Source organism: Zootoca vivipara, chromosome 4 (genome assembly GCF_963506605.1).
Source record: "Zootoca vivipara chromosome 4, rZooViv1.1, whole genome shotgun sequence".
NCBI classification, from domain to species: domain Eukaryota; kingdom Metazoa; phylum Chordata; class Lepidosauria; order Squamata; family Lacertidae; genus Zootoca; species Zootoca vivipara.
In genome coordinates, this window is record NC_083279.1 from 45,704,263 (window position 1) to 45,711,865 (window position 7,603).

Below are 7,603 nucleotides of genomic sequence, written 5' to 3' on the forward strand. Positions count from 1 at the left end.
GGTTAAAAGAAAAATATATTGGGTATAATAAAATGATAGTTCCCTAGATGCCTGAGATCTAGGTTTGGGGCAAGTACTCTGGTGAAAGAACCCTAGCAGAGATTTAAATGTAGTCGTACCTTGGCTCCCGAACATCTTGGCAGTCGAACGGTCCGCTTCCCGAACGATTGAAACCCATAAGTGACACACTCAGTTTTCGAACGTTCTTTTGAAGCCGAACGTCTTGACGGGGCTTCTGATTGGCTGCAGGAGCTTTCTGCAGCCAATCGGAAGCTGCACATTGGAAGTCAAATGTTTCGGAAGTAAAACAGACTTCCAGAATGGATTCTGCTTGACTTCCGAGGTACGAGTGTACAGCAAAGTGGAAATACATGGAGCAGTAGACCTTTAAAATAACCCCTCCCAACTTTGCTTCCATAGTTCTCCACTTCTCTTAGCATAGAAAGAGACCACATGTTTGGTAAGTTAAAGATGGTTTACTTACAAACTCTTCAAATTCGTGTGCTTTTCCATAGAGCAGTCCGAAAAGACGAGCAGTAAGATTGGGGTTCCAAAGTCGTGAAAGTTCCTAAAGTAAAGAAACACAAGGATGGCTTGCTTAAGTCACGTGGTCTAAGCTAGAGGTAGAGTTTGCATGATGGAATGGAAGAACAAAGGTTTGATCACCTTCCTAATGTGAGGGGAAGTGAGCTAGCTAAACCTGGCAGGACAGCTTATTCCATGGTCTTAACTCCTTCATGCATTAATTAGGCTTAAGCCTGATTATCCCACAAATACTGGGTGCAGATGCACCGAAAAGCACAAACATGCAAGTGGATGTTTCGACAACAGAACTTTGCCTTTTGCGCCACCCTCTCCCAATCTGGAAGGCATGCTGGGGCAGGGAGAGCAAATAAAGTCCTCTTGCACGACTGATAGCCACTGTCTGCACTATACAGCAGGTTGGTTGTGCAACTAGTGCATGCCAATTGCAACTAGTGCATGCAACTAGTGCATGCCAAGAGAACAGCATCTGGCACCACACTGTCCCACTGCACCTGTGGGGACATTGTTCAAAGACCATGGGGGGGGGGGGGAGAGCCACATTTCTGTCCCAGAATCTGCTTTCTGAGGTGGCAGCCTCATTCAGCCCAATGGTAGACCCAGGGCCGTTTTAAGCATGTTGGGCGCCGTGGTGCGGAGATCGCTCCGGCGCTCCCCCCCCCCGTTTCTTGCTGCGGCTGGTGGGCGCGCGCTGCACGGCTCTGCTGCACGGCGCCCCCCTGGCACCCCACACCACCCAGCCTTCCCCTAGAGCCGGCCCTGGGTAGACCCAGTTCCACTGCTATGTGTTGTGGTTCAGATTATGGCAGGCAGCCGAGTTTTGAGACTTTCCCTTGATAGAAGTCAGGTGTGTGCTTTCCTCAGTCACTGCGTATGCTAAAATCACAAGCTTGCCCTCAAACATAATTATATGAAGCTCACCCTGCCTCTCCTTATGTAACTAGCACTGGGCGAGGATTGTTTTCCTTGTAATGCTGGGGATGGCTGAGGGCCAGCTCCTGTCTGATTTTTGAGGGGTGTGAGGGGAATAAAAGCTGATGGATTTGTCAACAATCCAGGAGCTTTATGGAACAAGACAAATTCATCCGTCTCTGCTAATCCTCCCCTGATACAGAGGATTTTCCTGCCATTAAATGATAGCTTTTGAGAGTGGAGAAAATGCCAGCCTTTCAGAGATGCTGCAACAGAGCTAACCGCAAGCTGCAGAAGAAAAAAGGACAACACAGACATCCCCCTGTCAGGTAAGGGAGGCAAATAACCAGTCCCTTTTCTACTTCACCTTGATTCTGTAGGTGTTGGTGAAGGAAAGTATCTGTGGGTGGTTGCATTGGTAGTCCTGCATACAGCCATACATTTTCATTATTTCCAGTCCATATTTCAGTGTGATGTATTATAAGACTGGGCAAGTAGGATTGCAATCCAATGCACAATTATTTGGGAGAAAGTCCCATTGAATTTAGTGGGAATCAAATTCACTTTGAAAATAAAGATGCAAAGGATTGGGGTGCTGGTTGGGAAGGTTTGTGGAAGAAACCAGCAGAAGGGAGATCAGTTGTGCTTTCAGACAGAAGATGACAATTATAAGCAATACTTAAAAAAAAAGAAAAAGGCAAAGGACGATTGCAAATCAGAACTGTATGGCATAGTTCCCTATTTTTGGTCTGCTTTTAGATTTTGGAGGACCTGAGATGCCACAAGCGACTAATCAGGGTAATGTTTGTCATCATTTTAAATGGTAAGTAGACTTTTCATTCCACTAAATTTTACAGCAATTTCTAAAACTAGTAGCGTGTAGTTTATTTTGAAAGAGTTAATTTATGTTAAGCATCCACTGCAGGAAATTTATCAGTTTCAGGAGTCAGATTTTTCAGCATAAAGGTACAGGACTGGATCATTTGCTGATTACAACATCTGTGTCACTTTTCTGCTATGCTGCCCTTTTACTTCAGTCAAACCTGGACACCAGCAATTCCCCTTTCGTTTAATCTATTATATTTATTAGTTTTTGTGTTTCTTTGAGGAGAAATATGGAGCATGATCTATGAGGAAATTGTATCCCTCTGTGGACTCTACTTAATGATGTATTAACTGTCTTTCTGTGTAAAGACAGTATGGCGGCTGTCCTTTAAGCTTATTCCTTTCTTTGGATACCTAAAATGGATACTTGCTATGAATGTCAATTGAAATTTGGGATTTGAAGAACTTTTCAGCATTTTGTGTGGCTTAATTTGTGACTTTGATTAGGGACAATTTATCAAAAAGAAAAACATTGCCCATTCCCTGCTATACTGAGGCAAATTAGAATAAAGTGGGGATCCAGTTTACAGTGGGGGGGGGGAGATTATTTACCTCAGTTTAGTGCTCTTTTGACTTAGCTATTCCATGCGAGAGAAGGATGGATTATTATTATTATTATTATTATTATTATTAATTATTATTTATACCCCGCCCATCTGGCTGGGTTTCCCCCACCACACTGGGTGGCTTCCAACAAATACTGAAATACATTAAAATATCACAGCTTAAAAACTTCCCTAAATAGGGCTGCCTTTAGGTGTTTTCTAAATGTCAGGTAGTTGTTTATCTCCTTGACCTCCGATGGGAGGGCGTCCACAGGGTGGGCGCCACTACCAAAAAGGCCCTCTGCCTGGTTCCCTGTAGCTTCTCGCAGTGAGGGAACCGCCAGAAGGCCCTTGGCGCTGGATTTCAGTGTCCGGGCTAAACAATGGGGGTGGAGACGCTCCTTCAGGTATACAGGACCGAGGCCATTTAGGGCTTTAAAGGTCAGCACCAACACTTTGAATTGTGCTCGAAAATGTACTGGGAGCCAATGTAGGTCTCTTAGGACCGGTGTTATGTGGCTAAGTAAGCCCTTTGGGTAATGCATACTTAATTCTGGGTGACACAGTTTTGTGTTAATAATGCCTAAATAAACAGTAGACTAGAGCTGTGCAGATAGGTGATTTTTGATGGTGGACTATTGCAATTTGGTCATTAAAGCTGACCTACACACAATACAGGACGCGGGTGGTGCTGTGGGTTAAACCACAAAGCCCTAGGGCTTGCCGATCAGAAGGTTGGTGGTTCATAGTGGTCCGAATCCCTGCAACGGGGTGAGCTCCTCTTGCTCGGTCTCAGCTCCTGCCAACCTAGCAGTTCAAAAGCACATCAAAGTGCAAGTAGATAAATAGGGACCGCTTTGGCAGGAAGGTAAATGGCGTTTCCGTGTGCTGCTCTGGTTCGCCAGAAGCGGCTTTGTCATGCTGGCCACATGACCCAGAAGCTGTAACGCCGGCCAGTAAAGCGAGATGAGCCCCGCAACCCCAGAGTCGGTCACGAATGGACCTAATGGTCAGGGGTCCCTTTTCTACACACAATACACAGACTAGCGTTGATAACTTTTAGTTTAGAGGAAATGAACAGAAAGAGTTATGCAGCAGGCTTTATTTTAATGCAGCTGTAAGCCTTAATGTTACCATCCTTTATGTTCCTAAGTACCAAAGATACATCTGTGTAGGAGAAAGGAGTGTTTCATACCATTTATTAACATAAATGATGGTTGTTGTTGTTGTTTTTTATTCCTTTAAAATGTCCTCCCCTCCACCCCAAGTACTTGACCGATTATTCCTATTCCAACTTTCAAGGCAGGACTTATAGCAAGGATGGGGAGCCTATAGCCCTCTAAATGTTGTTGGACTACAACTCCCATCATTTGCTGATCACTGGCCATGCTGGTGGGGACTGATGGGAGTTGGAGTCCCAACAACATCTGGAGCAAGGATGGGGAAACATTTTAGGGTGCCATGTTGGGGGGGGGCAGAGGCAAAAGTGTGCAGAGCAATGAGTTCCAACATAGCACGAGTGGGTCTATGTTTCTCCTTCCCTGTGTGTCCCCCAAAATCTGCTTTGGAGGGTTGGCAGTCTCTCTCAAGCAGATATTGGGGGGCACATTGGGGAGAAGGGGAACCAGAAGTCTTGTTGCACAAGCTGATTTCCATTGTGCAAACAGATCGATATCATTAGGTGTTGTCCGCTCACTATTCAGTAAGCGTGTGTAGCATCCAAGCTTCACAGAGAGGACTTTTAGAAAGGCTACAAGCACACATTTATTAATTACATTGGGGTGGGTGGGTAGTCCATTTGCGAGTTTAAAGCAGCACCTAGAATCCTAGACACGAAATGATTCTCAAACGACAAATCAGGACGGTCAATGTGGACACATTTCCACCTCTCCAGATGGTCATTAAAAAGTGGTCCTGAGTGCAAGATGCTTTGTTAGGATCTGCCTGAGTGAACGAGGCACACCACTGACACCTCGTCCAAGTCCTTGATGGTTTCTGGGATTAATAATAAAAGTGGAGTGGTATTCTAACTCATCCCCTCAGTGCAAAGATTACCGCTAGCGCAACAGGACTTTTCTCCTCTTCTCCCTTGCACCCTCCCCAAATCTGGAGTATTGAGGGGAACCTTTGAACAGATTTAGCAGGGGCATGAGAGGGGGAAGTCCTATTAGGCTAGTGGTAAACTTTGCACTGATGGTGCCCTGCCATAGCACTATGTTGGATACAACCCAAGAACAATGTGCTAGGTGCTGTATATATTTTTATCTGTTTTTAAGCATATCTGAGAGATCCTAATCATGCACACTTTAAAGCACATTGGTCCTCTAGGAAAAGAAACTACTTACATTCTATAAGACAAATTCAGCCCACCTCTGTCCTGGCCTATCTTCATACAGTATGCAGGATGAAATGAATGTCCGGGAGTAGCTTTTCAAATGTCAAACAGGCCTGAGCTTGTCTGTGCACTTGAGGCACTTTGCAAAATAGATCTGTGATGTTCGGTACATCCATGTCCAAGGTATATAAAGCACAAAGGATTTTAAAAATGTACTCCTCCCCTTCCCCTCCAGAAATATTGTTCACCAATGCTTAAATTATGTCATGGAGGCCTAAGGAGCCCGCAGATTTGAGCAGAAGAACGTTTTGGGGACTGGGAACTGCTAAACCTTTTCAATCCCAATTGCTTTTTTGTTCAACACCCCCCCCCCCCGCACTTTCTCCACCTTAGAGAGAGAAAATACAGGGCAAGATACGTTTCACTTCAGAGGCAGGGGGCAATTTTGAACAGAAAAATAACTGAAGGAGCTTGGAATGAAATTCTTCTGCTCAAACTCACAGCCTCCTGTAGCTGGTTGTGATTGCATGTGTCAATCCACTTGATCGCATGCAGTAGCTGGTGTTTAAATATCAAATCTGGAATGTTCCATAGAGGAACACTGAAAGCAGGAAGGTAAGGATGATGAAAGTTTAAGTGAAGTGGTTTTTAATAGTTCTGAATTTTAAACGATACGAAATAGTTTAGCATGCAAGAGGAGGAGTTGCTCCTTCTTATGTCACTGTGCTGGCTTTACAGAGATCTCCAGAGAGTTCCTCATGAAGCCTCTTATAGTAACCTAAAGGGGACAAGATTCAGGTAGGTAGCCATGTTGGTCTGACGCAGTCGAAATAAATAAAATCAAAAAATTGTCCAGTAGCACCTTCGAGACCAACTAAGTTTGTTCTGGGTATAAGCATGCACACGAAAGCTTATAGCCAGAACAAACTTAGTTGGTCTCTAAGGTGTTACTGGACAATTTTTAAATTTATTTCTAAAGGGGACAAAAACCAGTAGAAAGACCTCCTTCCCTTTTAGTAGAACTAGAGAGGACAGGACTTTCTTCAAACTTGGGCACTGAACCAAAGGAATATTTCAAGCAAATCTCTTCTCATGGCTGCTTAAAAGTGGTCAACACTACTAAAAGAAATTGGATGAAGTTAAATGAAATCCAGCCTTTGATGTGTAACCAACGGCACTGATCCCACAAATTAAGGGGAGCAAAGGATGTTACCTGCAGGGCTTGTCCCACTGAAGGCAGAAGACAAAACTGTGAACTAGTTTTAATTAGACTTTGCTCTTTTGTAGCTTGCTTTAAAAGCTGAGTACATTTTTGGCCTAATACCACATGTTTGTGTTTGGTTGCGAAGAGTGATACCTGCTAGCTTTTACTGCTTATACTCCGTTAACTTGTGTTTAAGAGATTGTTTGCCCTATGTTTGAAAATGTGGGGCCCTGTGAGCAGATAAGCTGACACAAGGACCCTGTAATATTGCAGTGACATCAATGCCTTTCAACTCTCATCACCTGCCATGATGACTATCTTATCGGTTGGCTAGCCTGCTTGCAGTGTGCACTTGAGCAGCCTCCCCATTCACAACCAATAATTTCAGTTTCCCCTTTTCCCAATCGAGAGTCCTAGGCTTAGTTGCAGCTGCATCCCTTAAATCCAGTTCACTTACTGATGGGAAGAGGATGGGGAAATGCCTTCATTATGTAAATTGGGGCAAGTCTCTCCATCGAAAGGATCCCAAAGAAGAACCTATTGAATGCGATAGCGAAGCTTTTTCATGCCACATAATTTGAAGAGCTTATTGAGATTCTGTGAAAGTAATTCAGCTTCTTGAAACTTAATAGGACCCTTTCACAGCTGGTGTTTCAGTATCAGCAACTAGTCACTCAGTTTACTTGAAAGACCTACACTGGCCCCCAGTATGTTTCCAGGCTCAATTCAAAGTGTTGGTGCTGACCTTTAAAGCCCTAAACGGCCTCGACCCAGTATACCTGAAGGAGTGTCTCCACCCCCATCGTTCAGCCCGGACGCTGAGGTCCAGCGCTGAGGGCCTTCTGGCTGTACCCTCACTGCAAGAAGCAAAGCTACAGAGAACCATGAAGAGAGGGCCTTCTCGGTAGTGGCGCCCGCCTTGTGGAATGCCCTCCCATCAGATGTCAAGGAAATAAACAACTACCTGACTTTCCGAAGACATCTAAAGGCAGCCCTGTATTAGGGAAGTTTTAAATGACTGTTGTTTTAATGTATTTTAAATCTTTTGTTGGAAGCCGCCCACAGTAGCTGGGGAAACCCAGCCGGATGGGTATTTATTTATTTAATATTACTACTACTAGTAGGGAAGATCCATTCATTATATAAATGCTGTGTTTTGATACTGTGAGTGTCCACTAA